General features: G+C 43.0%; 1 protein-coding gene across 7 annotated transcripts in view; it reads left to right on the forward strand.

Annotated features, from left to right (window-relative positions):
• The window catches only part of LOC126351455 (leucine-rich repeat and immunoglobulin-like domain containing-NOGO receptor-interacting protein 4), a 2,189,427-nt gene that overhangs the window by 1,116,663 nt on the left and 1,047,235 nt on the right, over nt 1–25,529 (forward strand). The gene's annotated exons all lie outside the window — the stretch shown is intronic.

The raw sequence follows: 25,529 nt of genomic DNA on the forward strand, positions 1-25,529 counted from the left end.
AGCCCATATTTACTCGACTTCTTCCCCATAACACCACCTATCAAAATACGAAAAGCGAAGAGTTTTAAGTAGAGTTGTCTCTTCCAATTGCGAAGATAAACAGGTCCTCATAGCTCTTAAAGTACGTATTTTAGAGACCATGTTTACTGGACATTTTTTTTTCTTGTTTCCGGTGCCTACTGCCACCTCGGAAAGTTTGTCGATGGAGTTCCGGTTCAACCTGTATGTCTTCACAAATACCGACTTCTTTGTTTGTATAATACATTTAAAGTATGAATCGTCTAAACTCTTTTAAACATCCGAAGTGTTACCTGAGATTCCAATACGTTGAAAAAGAAATTTATATCAACCACACAAAAATACAATCGTAGGCACTTTTTGCAGTGGAAGGTTACGTATAGGTACCAGGTAGATAGCTAAGTAGTTGTCTGCATGTTTCTCATTTATGTTTTTTATAACTCCTTACGATGCGCTACTTGTTTCTGGTTCTTAATTCTTAATATCGTTGTGTTTTCCTTTGCGTTTAGATGGTGTATCGTAACAAATAGCGAAAACTGACAAAGGGTGGAAGTATACAATAAGAGAGCAAAAATGTGACTGTTGGCGAAACAATTACAAATTAAATAGTGTTCTAATAAAGTTTTCGATTAGGACCCACGACTATGCGCGATAGGGCACCTGACTATTTTGATGATGATGTGAGGCGATATCTAACGTTTCAGTGCGGTCCAAGATGGCTGGTCAGGGCAGAGCCTGTGAATTGGGCTCAAAGATCACTTTCCCTCATTCCTCTGGATTTTTGTCTGATGTCGTCTTACAACCGTAGTGTACTGCATTCGCGTTGGAGCAGCGAATTGAACTGTCATGTCAAGGTCCACCAGACAAATGCAGTATGCATCCAAATGATATGGCGACTCGTGCAGTGTCCTTAACAGGGGCGAGTGTGCCGTAGATTGAAACATCTAACGACCTGAGGTCGTACTGAATATCTTGTTCAGGAAGACAACGAGCCGGCCGCGGTGACCGAGCGGTTCAAGGCGCTTCAGTCTCGAACCGCGCGACTGCTACGGTCCTGACTCGGGCATGGATGTGTGTAATGTCCTTAGGTTAGTTAGGTTTAAGTAGTTCTAGGGGACCGATGACCTCAGGTGTTAAGTCCCATAGTGCTCAGAGCCATTTTAACCAGGCAGACGAGGGACGAAATTTAGGGCCAATTACATGTCTTAATCGAAAGATTTACAACGGAAAAATACTACAGACAACCGCATGCAACCAATTTTTAATACGTTGGCTTAGATATAAACACCTCTGAGAATTTCTGCATCAGTATGAAATTTTAGCAACCGTTAAGTTACATTGTGAGCAGACAATAGTGAAAATTACGAGCAGGCATGCTCAAGTCGGAAATAAAAATTAAAAACGTACCAAACGCTGGACTGTTTTCAACTTTAATTTTTAACTTGAGCATGTCTGCTCGTAATTTTTTCTGTTGTCTGCTCACAATGTAACTTTACGGTTGTCAAAATTTTATTCTGATGAAGACATCCTTCGAGGTTTCGAAACCTAGATCAATGTATTAAAAAGTGTTTGCAACTGGTTGGCAGTGATATTCCTCCGTTGAAATTTATATACGGTTGCTGAGAGACGACAGTGTCCAAAAATCAAAGATTTACATTCCAAATACATTTGTCCTAGCTAATACAATATTTCATAGCGAAGTACGTGCCTGTTCGTAACTACATATACGCAGTTGCGACTATCTCGTAAATGACTCGATTTCAGACCCATTTTTACTGGGAGTATTTTACTTGTATTGTAAAGTTCTGCGGGTATCAGTTTTCACTGTTAATTAGGATACGCCCAGTATATTTACATTAAGAGTTATAAGCATTTGTACACACACACACACACACACACACACACACACACACACACACACACACACACACACACACAGTTTGTACACACACACACACACACACACACACACACACACACACACACACACAGGAGGAACACATGTACCTAAATGTACCGTTTTCAGTAAACATATTGTAAAAAGTTACTTATTAGTAATTAGAACGATCTAAATAAAGTATTCATTTTCTAACCAGACGTTTTCAGTTGGTGAGAGATCTGGAGAATGTGCTGGCCAGGGCATCAGTCGAACATTTTCTGTATCCAGAAAGGCCCGTACAGGACCTGCAACATGCGATAGTGCATTATCCTGCTAAAATGTAGAGTTTCGCAGGGATCGAATGAAGGGTAGAGCCACGGGTCGTAACTCATCTGGAATGTAACGTCCACTGTTCAAAGTGCCGTAAATGCGAACCAGAGGTGACCGAGGCGTATAACCAATGGCACCCCATACCATCACGCCGGGTGAAACGCCACTATGGCGATGACGAATACACGCTTCCAATGTGCGTTCACCGCGATGTCGCCAAACACAGATTCGACCATCATGATGCTGTAAACAGAACCCGGATTCATCCGAAAAAATGACGTTTTGCCATTCGTGCACCAGGGTTCGTCGTTGAGTACACCATTGCAGACGCTCCTGCAGCGTCAAGGGTAACCGCAGCCATGGTCTCCGATCTGATAGTCCATGTTGCTACAAACGTCGCCGAACTGTTCGTGCAGGTGGTTGTTGTCTTGCAAACGTCCTCATCTGCTGAGTCAGGGATCGGGACATGGCTGCACGAATCGTTACAGCCATGCGGGAAAGATGCCTGTCATCTCAACTGGTAGAGATACGAGGCCGTTGAGATCCAGCACGGCATTCTGTATTACTCTCCGGAACTCACCGATTCCATATTCTGCTAACAGTCACTGGACGTTGACCAACGCAAGCAACGATGTCGCGATGCGATAAACCGCAATCGCGATAGGCTACAATCCGACATTTATCAAAGTTGGAAACGTGATGGTACGCATTTCTCCTCCTTACACTAGGCATCACAACAACGTTTCACCAGGCAACGCCGGTCAACTGCTGTTTGTGTATGAGAAATCGGTGGGAAACTTTCCTCTTGTCAGCACGTTGTAGGTGTCGCCACCGGTGCCGACCTTGTGTGAATGCTCTAAAAAGCTAATCATTTGCATATCACAGCATCTTCTTCCTGTCTGTTAAATTTCGCGTCTGTTGCACGTCATCTTCATGGTGTAGCAATTTTAATGGCTAGTAGTGTATAATATACCTTTTACGTTTCATTCGTCGAGTGACGATCATTGGATACGATTTTATTTCCTGTTATTGACTTATGAGTACTACAACTTCCCGCAAGTTGTTACTGGGAAAGTGTTTCCAAATCGTGCACGTGTATTCTCTATCTCATTTGCTTCACTATCCCTATCATTGTCTCTTTTAGGGAAATGGGCGTCAGTGCTCTAGACACTAGGGAATACTGACAGTGCTACATGCAGTAATGTAGACCAACATACAGTGAACTGACTTAAGTCAAGCGACACCTCCTAGCCTGCCGGAGTGGCCGAGCGGTTCTAGGCGCTACAGTCTGGAACCGCGCGACCGCTACGGTCGCAGGTTCGAATCCTGCCTCGGGCATGGATGTGTGTGATGTCCTTAGGTTAGTTAGGCTTAACTAGTTCTAAGTTATAGGGGACTGATGACCTCCGCAGTTAAGTCGCATAGTGCTCAGAGCCATTTGAACCATTTTTGACACGCCCTAACATCGTGTCGGATCTCCTTTTTCCTGGTGTAGTGCAGCAGCTGTTCGCGGCATGGACTCAGTATGTCGTTGGAAGTCCGCTACAGAAAAATTGTGCCTTTATAGCTGTCCATAATTGCTGCAGTGTTACCGATGCAGAATTTTGTCCACGAACTGACCTCTCGATTCGATTGAGTCCCGTAAATGTTTGCTAGGATTCACAACTTGCGATCTGGGTGGCAAAACTATTCACTCGAATTGTCCGGAATGTTCTTCGAACCAGTTGCGATCAATTGTGGCCGGTGACATGACACATTGTCATTCACAAATATTCCGTCGTCGTTTGGGAACACGACGAACATCAATGGGTGCAAATGATCTGCAAGTAGCCGAACATGGAGAGGACCCAGCCCATACCAGGTAAACACAGACTACACCACTGTGGAGCCACGCACAACGTGCTCTGTCCTTGTTGACAATTTAGGTCCATGTCTTTGTGGTGCTTGCGCCACAATCGAATCCTACCATCAGCTCTTACCAACTGAAATCGGGACACATTTGGCCAGGCCACGATTTTAGGGTAGTCTAGGGTTCAACAGTCGTCGTCAAGAGCCCAAGAGAGGGGCTACAGACGATGTGGTGTTAGCAAAGGCACCATGCATTTATACAGATGCACTCGCGTTGGTCGTCTGCTGTCGTAGCCAAAATTCGGCGCGATGTCCTAATGGATACGTTCGTATTACGTCCAGCATTGATTTCTAAGGTTATTTACTTGGCTCTTAGCACTGGCAACACCGCAATTCTCAGTCGTTAAGTGAAGTCCGTCGACCACTGCAATTTCCGTGGTGAGAGGTAGTGCCTGAATTCTGCTATTTTCGGTACGCCCTTGACACTCTGGATCTTTGAATATTGAATTCCCTAACGATTTTCGAAATGGAACGTCCCATGTGTGTATCGCCAACTACTGTTTCGCTTCCAGAGTCTGTTAATTCTCGTCGTGCGGCCACAATCACATCTGAAACTTTTTCACGTGAGTTACATGAGTACAAATGACAGCTCCACCAATGGACTGCCCTTTTGTACTTTGTGTACGCGATACCACCGCCATTTGTAAACGCGCACAACTAATTTCGACTGTCGATAACTCGTGTGAGTAGATGAAATGTTCGGAGATCGTGAAACACTATTAGGCAGTAGCGCGCCGGATACAGTCGGCATAGCTAGAAGACACCATACGTTCGATGGTATCTGCTGCGCCAGTGGTCGAGGCCACTACGTCCCTAGAAATTTTCACCAAAGTCCCGTAATTAAAGTCAGATAATTAGATCGAAGACGCATTTTCAATAGGCAAAACGTCGTGCCACTGGGTCATCTCTGCAAAAAGGGCAGGCGACAGAAAAACGTGACGCTCTGATGTGAAAAGTTAAATAATTACGAAAAGTTAAATTGAAGTTGAAGCGGAGTGTGTTGGAGGCGGGGCTACAGGAGCACGGCGGCTACTGAGGAGGAAGGAGGAGGAGGATGACGGGCGGGGGGGGGGGGGGGGGGGGAAGAGGAGGTGGAGTAAGAAGGGTTGGGGAAGGGCGAGAGCCGGGGGCGGCTTGGACCGGCAGCCGGCAAAAAAGCAATCGATCTGGCCGGCCGGCCTCCGGCCTGAGCCTCCGGGACGGACGCGTGGCGGCGGCGGCGCCGGTGGTGGCGGCAACGCTCGCAGAATTCCCAGTCTGACGCACCCAAACAGACTCTTAGAGCAAACACTTACACTAAATACGCGAAACGTACCTACCTGTCGCCCTACTCAGGCCCCAAAACAGACAGTCTGCTATGAAGCATTGGTTACACGAAAGAAACAGAGGTATCCTTTAGTACAAAAGATACTTGCCTCGTAACTGTTACATCACGTGCATGTGCCGAGTGTGTCAGGGGTGAAAAAGATGCGGAAAAATAGTTCAAATGGCTCTGAGCACTATGTGACTTACCATCTGAGGTCATCAGTCCCCTAGAACTTAGAACTACTTAAACCTAACTAACCTAAGGACATCACACACATCCATGCACAAGGCAGGATTCGAACCTGCGACCGCAGCAGTCGCACGGTTCCGGACTGAAGCGCCCAGAACCGCACGGCCACCGCGGTCGTCTAAAAGATGGGGAAGGGGTGGTCGAAGGCTTTTGCGGGTTACAAAGATGTATCCGTAGACCATACGTCTATTTTTCGTTGGTCATGTGACTTGTCATACTCAGTTCCGCTAACCTACCACACCGAACATTCGGGCATACTGTGCTACATACTTCGATATACGTTTTCCTTATTTCGCATTTCTGCTCATCGCCCACGTATCAGAGTAATAATTCACGGATGTTTTCCATTTGGTCCACAACTCTCTCTTGAGGGAGGGTCGACGTTAAGAGGCGCGTTTGATGGCTGAGAACGAGCCGTAAGATGTAGCAACTGAGACACAATTAGGTAATTAGAAATTGGGTCCGAACTCCCGTCCGAACATTTTTATTACATCCTTAGGTAACCCCAATAAGAAATATCCGCTGTCCAAAAAATGGTTTAAATGGCTCTGAGCACTATGGGACTTGACATCTGAGATCATCAGTCCCCTAGACTTTTTTGTGTTTTTGTTTTTGGTCATCAGTCTACTTACTGGTTTGATGCGGCCCGCCACGAATTCCTTTCCTGTGCTAACCTCTTCATCTCAGAGTAGCACTTGCAACCTACGTCCTCAATTATTTGCTTGACGTATTCCAATCTCTGTCTTACTCTACAGTTTTTGCCCTCTACAGCTCCCTCTAGTACCATGGAAGTCATTCCCTCATGTCTTAGCAGATGTCCTATCATCCTGTCCCTTCTCCTTATCAATGTTTTCCACATATTCCTTTCCTCTCCGATTCTGCGTAGAACCTCCTCATTCCTTACCTTATCAGTCCACCTAATTTTCAACATTCGTCTATAGCACCACATCTCAAATGCTTCTATTCTCTTCTGTTCCGGTTTTCCCACAGTCCATGTTTCACTACCATACAATGCTGTGCTGTGCTCTTCCTCAAATTAAGGCCGGTATTTGATATTAGTAGACTTCTCTTGGCCAGAAATGCCTTTTTTGCCATAGCGAGTCTGCTTTTGATGTCTTCCTTGCTCCGTCCGTCATTGGTTATTATACTGCCTTGGAAGCAGAATTATTTAACTTCACTGACTTCGTGACCATCAATCCTGATGTGAAGTTTCTCGTTGTTCTCATTTCTACTACTTCTCATTACCTTCGTCTTTCTCCGATTTACTCTCAAACCATACTGTGTACTCATTAGACTGTTCATTCCGTAATACGAGCACTTCGTTCTTGATCGTCCATTCTTATTATTCCCTCTTGGTTGTTGTACATATTGTATATGACCCGTCTCTCCCTATAGCTTACCCCTACTTTTTTCAGTATCTCGAACAGCTTCCACCATTTTATATTGTCGAACGCTTTCTCCAGGTCGACAAATCCTATGAACGTGTCTTGATTTTTCTTTAGCCTTGCTTCCATTATTAGCCGTAACGTCAGAATTGCCTCTCTCGTGCCATTACTTTTCCTAAAGCCAAACTGATCGTCACCTAGCGCATTCTCAATTTTCTTTTCCATTCTTCTGTATATTATTCTTGTAAGCAGCTTCGATGCATGAGCTGTTAAGCTGATTGTGCGATAATTCTCGCACTTGTCAGCTCTTGCCGTCTTCGGAATTGGGTGGATGATGCTTTTCCGAAAGTCAGATGGTATGTTGCCACACTCATATATTCTACACACCAACGTGAGTAGTCGTTTTGTTGCCACTTACCCTAATGATTTTAGAAATTCTGATGGAATGTTATCTATCCCTTCTGCCTTATTTGACCCTAAGTCCTCCAAAGCTCTTTTAAATTCCGATTCTAATACTGGATTCCCTATCTCTTCTAAATCGACTCCTGTTTCTCCTTCTATGACATCAGACAAATCTTCACCCTCATAGAGGCTTTCAATGTATTCTTTCCACCTATCTGCTCTCTCCTCTGCATTTAACAGTGGAATTCCCGTTGGACTCTTAATGTTACCAGCGTTGCTTTTAATGTCACCAAAGGTTGTTTTGACTTTCCTGTATGCTGAGTCTGTCCTTCCGACAATCATATCTTTTTCGATGTCTTCACATTTTTCCTGCAGCCATTTCGTCTTAGCTTCCCTGCACTTCCTATTTATTTCATTCCTCAGCGACTTGTATTTCTGTATTCCTGATTTTCCCGGAACATGTTTGTAGTTCCTCCTTTCATCAATCAACTGAAGTATTTCTTCTGTTACCCATGGTTTCTTCGCGGCTACCTTCTTTGTACCTATGTTTTCCTTCCCAACTTCTGTGATGGCCCTTTTTAGAGATGTACATTCCTCTTCAACTGTGCTGCCTACTGCGCTATTCCTTATTGCTGTATCTATAGCGTTAGAGAACTTCAAACGTATCTCGTCATTCCTTAGAACTTCCGTATCGCACTTCTTTGCGTATTGATTCTTCCTGACTAATGTCTTGAACTTCAGCCTACTCTTCATCACTACTATATTGTGATCTGAGTCTATATCTGCTTCTGGGTACGCCTTACAATCCAGTATCTGATTTCGGAATCTCTGTCTGACCATGATGTAATCTAATTGAAATCTTCCTGTATCTCCCGGCCTTTTCCAAGTATACCTCCTCCTCTTGTGACTCTTGAACAGCGTATTCGCTATTACTAGCTGAAACTTGTTACAGAACCTAATTAGTCTTTCTCCTCTTTCATTCCTTGTCCCAAGCCCATACTCTCCTGTAACCTTTTCTTCTACTCCATGCCCTACAACTGCATTCCAGTCGCCCATGACTATTAGATTTTCGTCCCCCTTTACATACTGCATTACCCTTTCAATATCTTATCCTCATACACTTTCTCTATCTGTTCATCTTCAGCTTGCGACGTCGGCATGTATACCTGTACTATCGTTGTCGGTGTTGGTCTGCTGTCGATTCTGATTAGAACAACCCGGTCACTGAACTGTTCACAGTAACACACCCTCTGCCCTACCTTCCTATTCATAACGAATCCTACACCTGTTATACCATTTTCTGCTGCTGTTGATATTACCCGATACTCATCTGACCAGAAATCCTTGTCTTCCTTCCACTTCACTTCACTGACCCCTACTATATCTAGATTGAGCCCTTGAATTTCCCTTTTCAGATTTTCTAGTTTCCCTACCACGTTTAAGCTTCTGACATTCCACGCCCCGAGTCGTAGAACATTATCCTTTCGTTGATTATTCAATCTTTTTCTCATGGTAACCTCCCCCTTGGCAGTCCCCTCCAGGAGATCCGAATGGGGGACTTCGGCTGCCAATGCTGATTATTTATCAAAATTTAGGCAGTGGCGGGGATCGAACCCGGGACCGAAGACGTTTTGATTATGAATCAAAGACGCTACTCCTAGACTTAGAACTACTTAAACCTAACTAACCTAAGGACATCACAAACATCGAACCTTCGACCGTAGTGGTCGCGCGGTTCCAGACTGATGCGCCTAGACCCGCATGGTCACACCGGCCGGCCGCCACGACCCAAGTAGCATTTTCATAGCGCAACTTACCCGAAACATACATTTTCAGAAGCTTATCATTTCTGTATAAATTCTTTGTGCTAATAGAAACTATGGAAAATAGGTCACACAAAAGAATCACCAGGACCTAATAACCGCATTATATGTAATCCTTCCATAACGAAGCATACTATACCAATAGGATAAAGGAAGTTTTCTTATATCTACCCCATTTAGTTGTAAATTTCATTAATAGTCTATCCACTCTAATATCAATAGCAAATTCTTTCGCTATATACATTGATTCTTTCCTCATTTTGATGATCTTATACAACTCGCCGTTATCTCTGAGATTCTTCGACTTTTTTGTAATAATTTCGTCTTTTTGAAAGTCCACAAATTTCATACACCTCTTAATTCTGTTTCATCCCAAGAGAAACAGGGAAGTTTCTGTTGCCTAGAGAATGTTGAATCCACAAGCCTTTTTAAGCCATTAACAATGAATAAGTATTTCATTATCACACTGATGTGTGTCCATCTTCGCCGCTTTGGTTCAAATGGGCATTTGATGAGTACTGCAAATTACGGATATTACAGTATTATTCACTTTATAGCTGATCATCATTTCATGGTACTGCTCTGCCATAGAGAATAATGGATGGTGTATAGTTTCAGTTTTATGAGCCCTAATGAGGTAAATGTTAGATAAACATTGCCATTTATTTTCTAGCAGTTCACTGGGTCTGTAGCCACAATTTCTGTGTATCGTTTCACTCAATTGTTGTTTATAATCAACTGCCCGCTAAGAGATAGGTATGCTAGGCAGTACCCGTGGGTTTATGATTCGTTTGAGAAGACGAGGGTTAGTCTTGCTGGCTTCTGAAGGATCATATTGTTAACAACCCGACGACCAACCTATGCAACTTCGATAGGGATCCTTTAGGAGCATGAAGTATGACTAACGTTATTATTTCTGCTCTAAGCAGCCAGGAATTCTGATACAGCTCTACGGTAGCCAGGTATTGCGCTACAGGTCTGGCAAACAGAAATTTACGATCCGAATCCGTTGGTACGAGAAGGTTTTCTACAAAAAAATGTCGGGTTAATATAATGACCTTATTTTACATTAGATTGTCTTTATTCACGATATTTTCTGCTCTGTTGGTTGACCTGGGAGTCTCTGAATTTAATCTCGTAAAGTGACTTGACTGTAACCAGTAGAACCAGTGGCATGCCCCATATTATAACCTAGGAAGTCGACAATACGTCGTTCAAGTTACTTTCGTCGTAGATGTGCTTTGTTTTCCGGAACAAGGTGAATGTTTGCTCATCGGAACAAATGCCTGAAGTCTAATCGACATTAATTCCCTTTGCATGATTTTGACATCACGATAATGCGTTTGAGGGATTACCATATGCTTGGAGATTATCCTCTACCCTTTGATCAATCTTTTCTATCTCATATGCGAAGAATCAGTTTCCTCGAGATTCTTAGTGAGCTATGAAAGCCACCTGTGTCCATTATCTCTAGCCGAGACTTTTCACTATTCGTCGACCCAGATAACTGTCAGTTGCGTTTTACTGGCTGCAGTTTTTCGTTATTATGTACTGCCATGAAATAAGACGGAACTGTATGAAACACATCAAGTTCCTAACGGAAAAAAATTCCTGTCCCGGACGGGAATCGAACCCGGGGTTCTGATATCAAGAATCAGCAACGCAAAACACAAGAGCGTCAGCTGCTGAATATCCTACCATGAAAGGTGTTTGCTGTATACGAATACTGTTATCATGGCTATATTTTACAGGCAGACAGTTTCACTGCAACCAAAGTAGCTCTCGCATCAGCTTTCGCATCTATGCTTCACTTACCATTGTCCACCTACTGTCCTCCACATAGTGCAGTACAGACTAACTTTTTACATGGGACTAACAAACCTGCTTTTCCAAAGTAGTGTGTTTCGATAGTATAATGTAATTGTTCAACGTAACATTGTCACCACCTTACTTTACAGTTTACCGATCTTAAAGCTGTGTGCACTGTTGAGAATTGGAGCGGTGCTATCGTCAGAAATGTAAGTGCCCATTTATGCGAGGACTCTTTTTTTTTTTTTTTTTAACAGTCCGGGGCGGTAGATGACAACTCATTGCGTCAGACCACCATCCAGAGGACCCAAGTTCGAGTCCCGTTACTGCCAGCGATTTTTCCCTTAAGGACTGAACCGGGATGCACTCGGCCATGTAACGTCAATGAAAGAGCTACTTGCAAGAGAAGTAGTGAGTCCATAGATTGTAAAGTTGAGAAAAAGCCGGGAGAGTAGTGCGCTGACTCCATGCATCCAAATGGTTCCATAAGGCAGAATTACTGTACTTCTTCTTAACAATTATATCTGTAACGTCCTAGAACGTCAGCGTTTTGGAACTGAGAGAATTTTGCGCACATTACAGACTGTATAATACTGATGAAATTAAAACGCTCAGCTGGAAGTGGTACGTGTTCCTCGGTCAGTAGCGTTTTGGAAGAAAGTCACACCGGTAACAAGTTAGAAGCATAAAGCAAGAGAAGCTTTCCGCTTTCTTGTGCCGACCATATTTTACGGGAAGAATCAATTTGCTTAGGAAACGTCCAAGACAAGGTGAAAGTAGCAGGTGCTACCGCGTGTAACTTGGTGAACTGATACAACTAACGAAACGGTGCAGAACGACTGACTGGTTTCAGTGAATTGTTTTCGCATCTCGTGATGAAACAGTACTTTGCTGTTAGAAACTCAACAACGTCATCTGCTGCAATATTCAACAGATCTACGCGGAACAACCAAACAATCAATCTACCTCCCAGAATTCCACTGACCTGTTCTTCGGAAAGAGCGGCAAATGGGCACTTGGAATTTGTCAGATCTGTAATACACAACCATGTTTTAATTCATTTGGCTTCAAACGATTTTTAATCGTGGTGCCGAACAGTTAGTATGTTTCATCACTGCACTTCTCCATTCAGTTTTACAAAACGTGTGAATACAAATTGGAAGAAAGGTTCAAAAACTAGATGACAATTTGATGGTGTGAACTAAAGTGATTTAATGATCGCCCTTATCAACAGGCGAGCCCTTCAGTAAATTACTCGTAGTTCATTTACTCCTTGTCCGTGCAACACATCAGGGAGGAGAGAAGGTAAGATAGAGTGAACTTCACTGATTTAATAATCACGATTACCAACAGGCGTGTACATAACAAAGTTACTCGTAATTCATTCGTTCCTTATCCGTGCCTCACACATAGAGGAGAGAAGATATACACTGACAAAGTGAAGTAATGGCACAGCTACTGGACTAATATTTATAAAAGCAGCTACTTTCTTAGATAGAAAAAAAGCCTGCTTCCTCAGCTATTACGAAAAACTATTTTCTGTCACCTATCTAGCTTTAATAGCTACAAGACCAAATTCATTTTTATCAGAGAAAATTAGTTATATACGTGTAACAGGAAGAGATACCGTATGCAGTGAACAATATCGCTTGCTTTACAGTCAAAAGTAGTCTTCATTCCCGCAGTCTAGACAGAATACTTGCTATGAGTTTAAATTGTAGTTTTCTTTTGAAATTATAGAAATATTCAGTTTCTTTCCTCACATCAGATGGAAGCTTTATGCTGAAGTACGAGGCAGAAAAAGAAATCCTAATCTGACCCCTACACAAGAATTGCAAGTCATAATAATTTTTCTAAAATACCATGTATTATGTTTGAATGAAGTACAGTTCATCTCAGTCGTAATTAAATATTATCAAAGAGTAAAAGTATAGTAAAGTGAGTGTTCGTTTTTCAAGATTTCTCATAATACAATTTAAAGTATGTGTTGATGTGGTTTTCCGGTTTATATAGTACCCAACTTCTCATCTTAGATTTATCGAACAGAAACTTACTATCTTTATAAAGAAAATGTAAGGTGAGTGTCAACAAAAGGTAAGCAAGCATAATTAAATCATGCGATGATAAGGAAATTAGATTAGGAAATGAGACACTAAAGTATTAAATTAGTTTTGCCATGTTAGTTCACAGGAGAAGAGACAAAACGTTTATGAAATCTGGTGTTTCAGCAGAATGCTGAAGATTAGTTTAATCGTAATAGGGAGGAAAGAAATTTACGGCCCAACGTCAGTAAAGGAAAGCGTCGGTTGACTGGGCACTCTTATCAACGACTAGCTAATTTGGTAATGGAGGGAAGTGTCAGGGGTAAACATTTAAGAGGTAGACAAAGGTTTCACTACACTAATCAAGTTAATATGAATGGAAGCTGCGATAGGTATGAAGAGATGAAGAGGCTTGCACAGGATACAGTAGCGTTGACGGTTGCATGAAATCGGTTCCCGGACTGATGTCCACAATAATAACTTCCGCTACACTACAAAGAAAAATGAAATTATTTTCTTAGCTCCAGAGAGTAATTACTTTAACCACAGTACACAAAATAGTCAGCAGTTTCGTCTGTCTTACTATTTCGGAGCAGTTTTTAGACTTACGAACTGTCTTGGTACCTGTATAGAGTATATCTGCCACGTTTATAATACAATTGACAAATTCGTAAGAATGGCGCAGATACGTATTTTAACGACGTGTATGTGAATCAGGCCCTCGTTTCTCTGATTTCTCAACGTCAGCCTGTATTACTTGCCAGAGGCACTAAAACAAACGAAAATAACAGATAATTGAACTTGTACGTTCAAATATTTTTGCCCTGTCTGAATTCATTACACAGCCTAGTAATAAAGTGATTGTGCAAAATGAAGCTATGAAGGAAATTAATAACTTTGGCATAAGCGAAAACAAACGAACTCTTTGACTCAAGGACACGTATTCATTCGCTTGCAAAAGAGTACTCACTCGAAGAGCTGTGGAACTGAGGAGCGCATCGTCTCCACTGCCAGAAGGACAAGGCGAGGTGGGGAGGAGGTAGAGGGGGGGGGGGGGGGAGAGAAAATGCTCGAGATGCGAGACAATGGTGCAGGAGGAGCAGAGCGGAGCGTTGTGGCTGCATTAAAATAGACACAAAATATGGAGGGCGCGCTGTATAAATAGCGTGGCCAGCGGCGGGACGTGGAGGAACGTGTAACGAGGTGCCCCAGCGAAGCCCCGAGCTCAGGCTGCTCATTAGCGGCGCACGCACCTCACGCACCTGCGTGCCTCCGCCGACTGCTGGGAGGCTAAGGCTGTACTATCTCACCAGGGGCTGCCTGGCCACCCGTCGAATATCCGCGCATCAGAATTTAGCGCTTTGCGACGACGAATGAGATCTTTCACGGTCCTTGACCGTGGATGACGAGCCTAAGATTCGGATCAGAGGTACACATAGGGAAGACAAACTGCAGTGTTCACGGTTAACCGTGCCGCGGCTACATCTGGCTTCCCAGACAGCACGGCTCTATTTCCCACTGGTTCAGTTGAACTACATAGACGAGCGACACAGCAAAGCGAATTTATGAGAGTTGTGTAGCCTAATATTTATGTGGAGATTGAATGTGTTGAAATTTCTGCAGAGCACAAGATACATGAGGCAATTTTTGCTTTCGCGATTGTTCACTTCTCTAACTCACTACCAAGCTGGTATATTCGAACTTAGCCCAGCATGAGAAAACCTTCCTAAAACTGGTTAAGGCAGAATAAATATCATAAAAAAGTTACTAAACGGAGGTTTTTCGGTCTTTTAACATATATTAAATTCAGTTCCTAGTAACGCGTGTCGTAGACTCCAGCAAGCTGTGCTGTACTGCTAGACATAAAACCAATTCTTAGTGTGCGTATATGTTACCTGCTAAAAGTAGCCCATCCCAGCCATAATACTTGGCTCTGTAAATGTTTCTCCACTAAAGCGTTACTCCACACAACTGTTCCAAACCCCATATACGGCACATCATCCTTTATTTGTTTAGATCCTTACTATAAAAATTACGGATGGTCACATTTTTGTGTCCAACAATGTCACGAATCATGGTTTAACAGACACCCGGTATGGCCGAGTGGTTCTAGGCGCTTCGGTCTGGAACCGTGCGACTGCTACGGTCGAAGGTTCGAATCCTGCCTCGGGCGTGGATGTGTGTGATGTCCTCAGGTTAGTTAGGTTTAAGTAGTTCTAAGTCTAGGGGACTGATGACATCCCATAGTGCTCAGAGCCATTTGAACCATTTGAAAGAAGAAGTGTTCAGTGTGTGCCAAGTGACGAGAATAGGACGGGGGTAAAAGTTTGTATTGGAAACAAGCAGCATGTGTGGTTGTGTCTTGTTCACCAAAGGCTGGGGCTTTGTCGTCTGCCATAATTAAGCCCTCAACACCTTATCTTAACGTCATCTTGACATTCTTCCGTAACCTAGACAGCAGATTTCAGTAGTACAATCCAGCGACAATTTAATCTTTATGAGCATAATCTCTTAGTACCACACCATTGGAGTCCCAGAAAAACATCCATTACTTCGTTCGATGATGATTGGTTTGTCGCCTGTTTTCAGTATTGGTGAAGCCACATCTTTCCAATGCTTGATTTCCCCTTTTCTTTGGGTCATAGTGACACTCGCTGCACTTGTCCATGATGAAAAGGCATCTAAAGAAATTATCCTGATCAGTCTGGCACCGGAGGAATATTTCCGCCACCGCCTCGATTTGACAGTATTTTTGAATGGATGTAAGGAGTCTTAATTATCACACATCATTTGAGAAGTTATGCCACAGAAAGATGGTGACTAATAGGCAGATGAGATAAGAAATGAGAATCTCCGCGGAATCGGCGAGAAAATGATTATATGGAAATTACTGACAGGAAGAAGGGGCGCGATGATAGGACACCTGTTACAATATCAGAATCAATAAACTTCCATGGTACTACAGGGAGCTCTAGGGAGTAAAAACTGTAGAGGAAGACAGAGACAGGAATACATTCAGCAAAAAATTGAGGACGTAGGTTGTAAGTGCCACTCTGAGATGAAAGGCTTGGCAAAGGAGGGTAATTCGTGGCGGGCCGCATCGAAGCCGTCAGAAGACTGAAGACTCAACGATAAAAAAAAGTCCTCAGACCAGGTCCTGTGACCTTTTTTAAGCTACAAATGTAGTGTAAGATGCGCTGATCTTCATTTCTCCTACTATCTCTTCGATTGTGATACGGCAGTCTTCTGGTGGTGGATCGGCTCCCCTTTCTGCACAGGTAGGTGGTGTGACATTTCGTCAATCAGTCTAGTTTGACATCTAACCATCATTATCAAATGACACTGAATGTTGCCTTACACGTCCACCAAGTCAGCATAGGGTGTGACGGGGTTGTTGGCTTTCTAGTGCAGAAAACGAATTAATGCGCGATACTCAACATCATCAGTGCACTGCGCCAATATGTTTTGGCCGTTCCATAGGTGTGTATCACTAATGTGGCGCGAGGATTCCAATGTTACCAGTGCTCCAGACTTACACCTGCAAGCAAACACATAATGAATTACGTATCTTTACTTCTTCGAAGAAATGATTTAAGCTTTAGGACCACAACTCGTACTGCAGTCTTTGTATTCCGCTACAGCTTTTTCCCCTCTACATTTCCAGCAACAAGAAGTTGTCCCCGCTGTCTTAACGCACGTTTTATCATCCTGACCTTATGCTGGACAGTGTTTACCAAACGTTCGTTTCCTCACCTTTTTCTGGCAAGAACATCCATTCCTTATGTTGTTAATCTGCTTAACTTTCAGCATACATCTACAAAACCAAATCTCAGATGTTTCCATTCTATTCTTTCCCGGATTTCCAGCAGTCCATTATTGACTTCCATATAGTCATGTGTTCCAGACATTTATTCTCAAAACTTCATTCCTCAAATCATATTATTAGATTTCTACTAGGGAATAATGCTATTATGGCCTGTGGAAATCTGCTTCTTGTACTTTCCTCGCTTCGTCCATTATGTGTTGCTTCCCACATAACAGAATTAATTAACTTGATCTACTACTTGGTCCATATATTTGATGTTAAACTTTAATGTCATTACTTTCGTCTTTCTTTGGTTTCCTCTCAATTCATATTCTGTGTTCAGTAAACTGTGCAATCCATTGGAGGGCTGTTGGCATTTTTTCTTACTTTCACTAGGGATAACTATGTCAACGGCCGATCTTATCATTCATACAGTTTCTCTCTAAATGTAAATTTCACTCCTAAGATTTATTTCTGTCATTGTTCCCTGGGTCCGCAGGTTTGAATAGCATGAGATAAATCCCTACCATCGACCACTTCTCTCATGGTGTTCCATTCTTGGTGCTCCTCGCTAGTTCTATTCTTCCAGCTTTAGAGGGCCGAAATGATGTCTAACCTACAATAAGATACTGTGGTGGTCCCATAACTGAAAAATCAGCAACTGCTTTAACTTCGCCTGATAGGCCGGTGCCGCTGTCATTACATGGATGTAAATGTAAACGATTCGTTTGTGCCCTGACAAGTTGGTCCTTCGTCTGTAGGATGAGACTGCCACTGACGTGACGAACTTTCCCGCGCTGCTGTGAGACGTGAGTTTTTGTGTGCTAAATCTGTACTTCGCAATTGTGGTGGAGGGTGCTTTATGACTATCACTCTCACCTTTTCCTGTCCCACTCGCGAACTGTTCACTGGATGAGCGACTGCTGTTAAGGCTCAGTGCGCACTCGAATCTCTCTACTTTTAGTTTCATTGTCGCTTCGCAAGATATAATACATACTTTCCTTGTTGGTCTTTCCGCATTTCGCCATAATTTTCTAGTTTTGTGACTTCTCCGTATACAACAGCAATGTACGCGAAAGCCTCATGGAACTTCCGACGTTTTTCACTAAATCATTTATACATATTATGAGTAGCAAGGGTTCTGTCAAAACTCTCCTGGGATATGTACGAAGTTAATTTTAGGTCTGAAGTTTTCTCTCCGCTGAGAATGATATGCTGTGTGCCGTTTGTTAGAAACTTTGATATCCAAAAGCATAGCTGTTCTGATATTCCATATAATTGCATTTTGCGTTTTAGGCGGCAGGCGAGTTGTATCGAATGCCTTACGAAACTCAAGTAAAGCGCGAGTATAGAACAGGTTAAAAAATTCTATAATAGACCGACATCAGTAACATAAACTAAGCATGTAGTTCTGTGCGTCTTTTCGACGATCCTCTTGGAAATGGGAATAACCTGCGCTTTTATTTTTTCAGCGGTCAGCAAAGCATCTCTCCTCCAGTGACCTACGGTACACCAAATCTGTCAGAAAGCCAAGTTGGTAGGCCACGTGGTGGATGGGTGACAGCTTTAAGAAGGCGCCCTCACAGACTGCACACGGTGCGAAGACGTAAGTCGGGGGCAGTCAGGCGCAGGGTTTTTGCGGTGACGAAGGCTTTTATAGCCATTCTAAGTGGACTTGCATTTGAGGTCGCAAGTGTCTTTATTTTCTAGTGTAAGTGGTACTAAAACTGTAAGACCACCAACGAAAAGGAAATTTCTAGGTGATTTTAATGAGACATATGCTCAGTCTGTTCCTCTGATAACTGATTAAAACTGACTCAATATGCAATTATTTTGAAAATTAATAGAAGACATAGTAACATACATAAACCAGTCAGCGAGTTGTCGATGAATTACGCTCTTCCTGAGCCATCGAAACAAAACTCAAATCACATGCATGCGTTTATTAGGTGTTTCCCGCATTTTTACAATGAAGAATACCAATGACCAATTAACTATGAGTATAAAAGCAGTGCATACAAAAATTTCTTGGGAGGAGGCGATGAGAGTTGTATTGACATCACAGACAGAAAGTAGAATTCAGTCTCCAGCACAGAAACCACATTGTGTTCTATCGAAAAACTAGTAATTTGTGTCAAAAGTAAAATACATAATTAGTTACATTTAAAAAGTTTAAATACATTCATCGTTATTTTTTCTGGACTTTTCGTGATGAACCGACATCTTACGGAAGTTTCGTGAAAATGACATTTTTGTTTTAAAAATAGGGTAGTCGTCTGAATGGGCTCTGCTCCCGATCTACGCTCTTATGCAGGTATGTGGAAATATGTAATGAATTCATTTTGATTGCACTCTGTATGAACTCAACGCAAAGGAGCTTTGTCAGTGCATAGAGAATTTTAATTGAAGGATCTGTAGTAAAGCCGATGGGGCTGGACATACGTTTTCTCTAATGCGGATTTTACATGACCTTTTAAATTTTCTCGTAAGAAATTTCCCAAACAAACTGAACATAAACCAAATATATAAACAGTGCTTTCGTCAAAAGTTTCCCTTTTCTCTTCTTATTTTCTTCTTTCTTTTTATTAATTTGTTTGTTTGTTTGTTTGGTGCGAGAATATTTTTGTTTACTTCTGACTGCAGCGTTCCGGATAGAGTGCGTCAACTTCATTCCTCTTTCTACAGCTGGTGAAGACGTTCTCTCCGACTTATGACGAATATGTATGTTGTGGGGAAAAGAAACATCTAAAATTCACTTTCTTTGGATGTATTTACCAGCTGCTACGGCTATTAATATGCATAATAACTACTACCCATTTCTAAATGAAATTGCATTCGTTTCAGGCAGAATCAAATTGCCTCCAGTTTAACTCTAGTATGACGTCTTTTTATTTGTTCGCATTAATTTACTACTTTTATATTTTTATTTTTTAATGTATTCTTCCCGACAACGGTCAGAAGCCTTCCTTGATTGTGAAAACATAGTTGTGTATGTTTTATGTGTGAAATTTCATCCTAATGTTCTGAATCTTAATTCATACCTTTCATTAACATCACTATTTCTACCTGCCCTTTAAATGTAATTCACGGATGATGTTTATGTTTGTATTAATTATATACTACTGTGGACATAATCTATGCGATCTATGCATAGAAATTTACTTAACGACGAATTGTCTCGACAACTGTTATTAAGTAAGACAAGGATTTTAGGTGTACATGAACAAAATACTGCGTCATGGTACACGGCGGTGACTAAGCTGTTGCGAAATTATGCATAAATACGTGACGTATACGGTACGCCAATACGAGACCACTTAGTATACCGGCAACAAGACAAGACGACGGAGGCCATTGGTAAAGTGTGTCAAACTGCATGTCTAAGGATGCCCAATCAGAACAGCACATCTCCTAGATTGAGACCACGTGACATGCAGGGTGATTACAATGAAACTTTCGCTACTTGAGCCACTGTAGATGGTTCAGATGGCTCTGAGCACTATGGGACTCAACTGATGAGGGCATAAGTCCCCTACAACTTAGAACTACTTAAACCTAACTAACCTAAGGACATCACACACATCCATGCCCGAGGCATGATTCGAACCTGCAACCGGAACGGTTGCGCGGTTCCAGACTGTAGCGCCTAGAACCGCCCGGTCACTTCGGCCGGCGCCACTGTAAACGAAAAGTTATTTGAAACGTCTCCTTAGAATAATTTATGAATGACTATGCTGATAAACCCCTTACGTTATTTGATTTTCAAGCAGCTGAGCAGAACTGAACGTACTCAGACAATTTTCTCTCGTTACTTATACTGATCAACAAAAACGGACTCACAGTATTTTTAGCGCAACTCAGTCTGACTTTCAATAATCCCTACAAAAGAATGGCCTTGACTAACAATAACCTACACCTCTCATGAATCACTTACAAAAACCTTCGTTACTCGAACTACTGCAATACAGACAGTACAAGACATCCAGTTTTACAAATTTACTCTTTCTGATGGACACACGTCCAGATCATCCGCTCTCAAAACTCTTCCATCTCTCTCTTCACATCCACCACTGCTGTCGGCTCACCTCCAACTGCGCAACGCTACGCTCTGTTCACATCCAACTGCCCAACACTACAACAGCGCATATTCCAACAATGCCAACCAGCCACAGACTTCACACAGCACAGCCAGTGATTTTCATTTTCATACACAGCGCTTTGTGACATTACCAACAGAAAAACCTAAACAGCCTACTTACAAACTTTATAGAAACGGTGTTCAGTCTGTGCGATGCTGAATTTATGTTTTTAGTAGTGTTAATGTCATGACTTGTCGTTATATGCTGGTACTGTTACAGCGACGTGGGTTGAAACACAATCATCGGTGTGAATTACGGTTGCAGATAGTCAACAGGATCTGGACAAGGTGAGGCAAGGCCCACTACATGGCTTTGTTAGAAGAATTCTGACGACAGACTTGGTCTATAAGGATGGCACCCTGCAACACTATACGCGCGTGGTTTGTGATCCACACAGACATGTGAAACCGAACGAGGTGACTCTTTCGAGAGAGGAATGAGTTCCTAAAATCCAACTGGTGATGCAGATTTATATTTTACATGGTTTTTATAAATGGAACAAGCCAAATACCGGTGAGTTTTCCTTGAAGGCAACGTGACTGATTTTCTTTTCCAACCTCTTACTGATTCGTCAGTAACCTCGTGGTCGTCTAGATACTGACCACCAACTCACTTCCATTAAATCTAATAAGATGCATAGTACTGTACACGTTGAAGGACTGCAGAGCCAACGCTGCCAACTATACAGACCATTGATGATATGAGGAAGGTGCGTGCCCTACAATGGGCCTTTAAGCACTTGAGATGCCTTCATGTAGAACACTGTAGTGAAATACGTCTGGAAACTTTACATTTTGCCACAGAAACTCAATGCCGCCTCAGACCTGACGGAGTGACATATTGGCATACGTCGATAGTGTTTCGCGGAAAGGACGTGTCTTCCCTCCAGCGACTCCCATTTGAGTCGAAGGAGCATTTCCGTAACAGTCGCGTGATGTTCAAAGCTACTGGTAACAAAAATAGCAGCACCTCTGAATTGCTACAATGCTTTCTTGTTCAAATGGCTCTGAGCACTATGGGACTCAACTTCTGAGGTCATCAGTCCCCTAGAACTGAACTACTTAAACGTAACTAACCTAAGGACATCACACACATACATGCCCGAGGCAGGATTCGAACCTGCGACCGTAGCGGTTGCGCGGTTCCAGACAGTAGCTCCTAGAACCGCTCGGCCACCCCGGCCCTCTGCTTTCCTGTACTTCAGCCTGACGGGGACCCCAAACACCCAAGAGGTACTCAAGACTAGGTCACGCAAGTTTTATGTATGCTATCTCCTTTATGTATGAGTTACGCTTTTCTAGAATTCTCCCAATAAACTGAAGTTGATAACTCACCTCCCCAGCGACCGACGTTTTGCTCGTTACGTTTTATAACTCTTCGTAGCGTAACTCCCAGATATTTAATCGACGTGGATACGTCAAGAAATGCAGCACTAATATTGTATCCTAACGGAGTTTTACATCCCATCGACTGCGAGGTCATTAGAGACAGAGCCCGAGTTCGATCATTTTCCTTATTTTTTAAAGGATACCATTTCAAAGTAACCATCCCAGTGTTTGTCTGGAACGGTGTAGAGAATCACAGGAAAACTAAATCGTGTTGGCCAGACGCGAATATGAACCGTCCTCCTCCCGAATGCTGGCCCAGTGTGCAAACCACTGTAGTGTCCTTAGCTACGACTCACCTCGTTAGGCTTCAGAGTTTCAAGTAGAAAAGTTGCATCTTACAAATCTCCAGCAACAGTGTCCTGAAAGACGACAGGCAAAAAGAGGGGAGGTAATGTCGTGGTTACAATTTACAACGAAAAACTTTGTCTGGCATGTACGAGTAGTTAGTGAGATGACATTCCTTCTGTATCAAAGAAACAGAATCAGACAGGTAACGGTCACTGTTTACAACAAGTCTTCACGTCTGATATCTCAGTGACGTGTCAGCTTGAATTTTGCATCACTTCCACAAGCATGGAACCTTTTTTAAAGCCAGACAGCTGTAGAACGTTACGTAATGTGTTTTCCAGGGGAATGTAAATAGTGAAGCTGTCATCAACCGGAAAACTGATTTGAAGAACACAGTGATTCACTGTTTGGGGTAGTATCTCCTTGTTTTCCTACGACCTTTCAACTTAACCACCCATTTATGGGAAGACAAAATGTTTAGTACAGAAATACTCCGAACCCGTGTACAGCTTTGCATTTCTCACGTTGACATTGAATTACACAGATGGAAGAAGTCATACATGACTGATGAAAATCCCGGGGCTTGAAGGGGATCGAACTCTATACCTTTTCGTCCGTAGTCTAGCATGTTAACACCGAGCCACACTAAGCGTAACAGTCTAGAAACCCTGGGAAAGGGCACACGGATGATGGATGGCATAGAAGGGAACCGATGTCAATCAGAGAGAGAGAGAGAGAGAGAGAGAGAGAGAGAGAGACCGTTAGAAGCGGCGGACAGACAGTGGATGCAAATGCGGACCAGTGAGCAGTAAGAGCCGCGTGCGTCAGCGCCGATATACCGGCGTGAATTAAGCGACGAGCTGGCGCTTCGGCATCCGGGTCCCACAGCGCGCGGCGCGGGCAGCCGTGATAGAGGACGCGCCGCGGCTTGACGAAAAATTTACGCCCCCACTGTGGAAGGAGTCCTCCCACACTTGCCACCAGGCCCTCACGCACGCAGGGGCATAAAATCCTGACCACGTGGCGATAAATTTCTGTGGCAGGAGTCTACGCTGCCACCTTATGGACGACATAGTAATGTAAAGTAGAGCGCACTACCACTGAGGAATCTTGGGATGATGAACAAACAACGTGTCGAGTTGCCCCCGCCCCCCCCCCCCTCTTCTCTCTCTCTCTCTCTCTCTCTCTCTCTCTCTCTCTCTCTCTCTCTCACACACACACACACACACACACACACGCATTCTGATGAAAGTATGTTCTGGTAGATCACTGTTACACTAAGCTGCTTCAGCCCTGATGGACCGTCAAAAGTGAAACCTCTGCTAAAGTACCAGTACATCTCGTACACGCCAGAGACCTCAATATATACACATGGATAGGTTCTGAAGCGGTAGGACGATTGAGTACCTGGAGGCAACATTAAATGACAGTAATGTGTGAAAAGGGCATGTTCTGCAGAGTGTTGACATGTTGCCATGGCCTACTCGATCACCAAATCTGTCTTCTAACAGAAAACATATGGGACATGATGAGACGACAATTCCAGACTTATCCATAACCAGCATTAACCGTCCTTGTATTGATCGACCAAGTGCACAGGCATGGAACTCCATTCCACAAATTGAATTCCGGCACAGCACAGTGCATCCACATTTGAATTCGCGCATTCAACATGCTGGCGGTTGCACATTTCACATTTGCAGTGGCTTGGATAATGCATATACTATATGCCTGGGCTTACACATATACATGTTTCAGAATAAAAATAATCGCACAACAAAGAGATTTAAGCCTCATTTACCGTTTTTATTAATACTGTATATAGTCAAACATCGCACACTAAACAAACAGTAAAGGAAACCAAAGAAAAATGAGGAAACTGAAGTTCAGGGAAAAATTTAAAACTTCGAGGTTAGCCAGTTACATTGTAATTCTATCAGAGATAGCAAAGCACTTGGAAAAGCAGTTGAATGGAATGGACATTGTCTTTAAGGGAAGATAAAGGATAAACATCAAGAAAAGCAAAACAAGGGTAATAGAATGTAGTCAAATTGAATCAGGTGATGCTGAGGGAATTAGATTAGGACGGAGACACTGGAAGTAGTACATGAGTTTTGCTATTTGGGCAACAAAATAACTTGATGATGGCCGATGTAGACAGAATATAAAATGTAGACTGGTAACGGCAAGAAAAGTATTTCTAAAGAAGAGAAATTTATTAACATCGAATATACACTCCTGGAAATTGAAATAAGAACACCGTGAATTCATTGTCCCAGGAAGGGGAAACTTTATTGACACATTCCTGGGGTCAGATACATCACATGATCACACTGACAGAACCACAGGCACATAGACACAGGCAACAGAGCATGCACAATGTCGGCACTAGTATAGTGTATATCCACGTTTCGCAGCAATGCAGGCTGTTATTCTCCCATGGAGACGATCGTAGAGATGCTGGATGTAGTCCTGTGGAACGGCTTGCCATGCCATTTCCACCTGGCGCCTCAGTTGGACCAGCGTTCGTGCTGGACGTGCAGACCGCGTGAGACGACGCTTCATCCAGTCCCAAACATGCTCAATGGGGGACAGATCCGGAGATCTTGCTGGCCAGGGTTGTTGACTTACACCTTCTAGAGCACGTTGGGTGGCACGGGATACATGCGGACGTGCATTGTCCTGTTGGAACAGCAAGTTCCCTTGCCGGTCTAGGAATGGTAGAACGATGGGTTCGATGACGGTTCGGATGTACCGT

The sequence above is a fragment of the Schistocerca gregaria genome, chromosome 1, assembly GCF_023897955.1.
Source record: "Schistocerca gregaria isolate iqSchGreg1 chromosome 1, iqSchGreg1.2, whole genome shotgun sequence".
Lineage (NCBI taxonomy): Eukaryota > Metazoa > Arthropoda > Insecta > Orthoptera > Acrididae > Schistocerca > Schistocerca gregaria.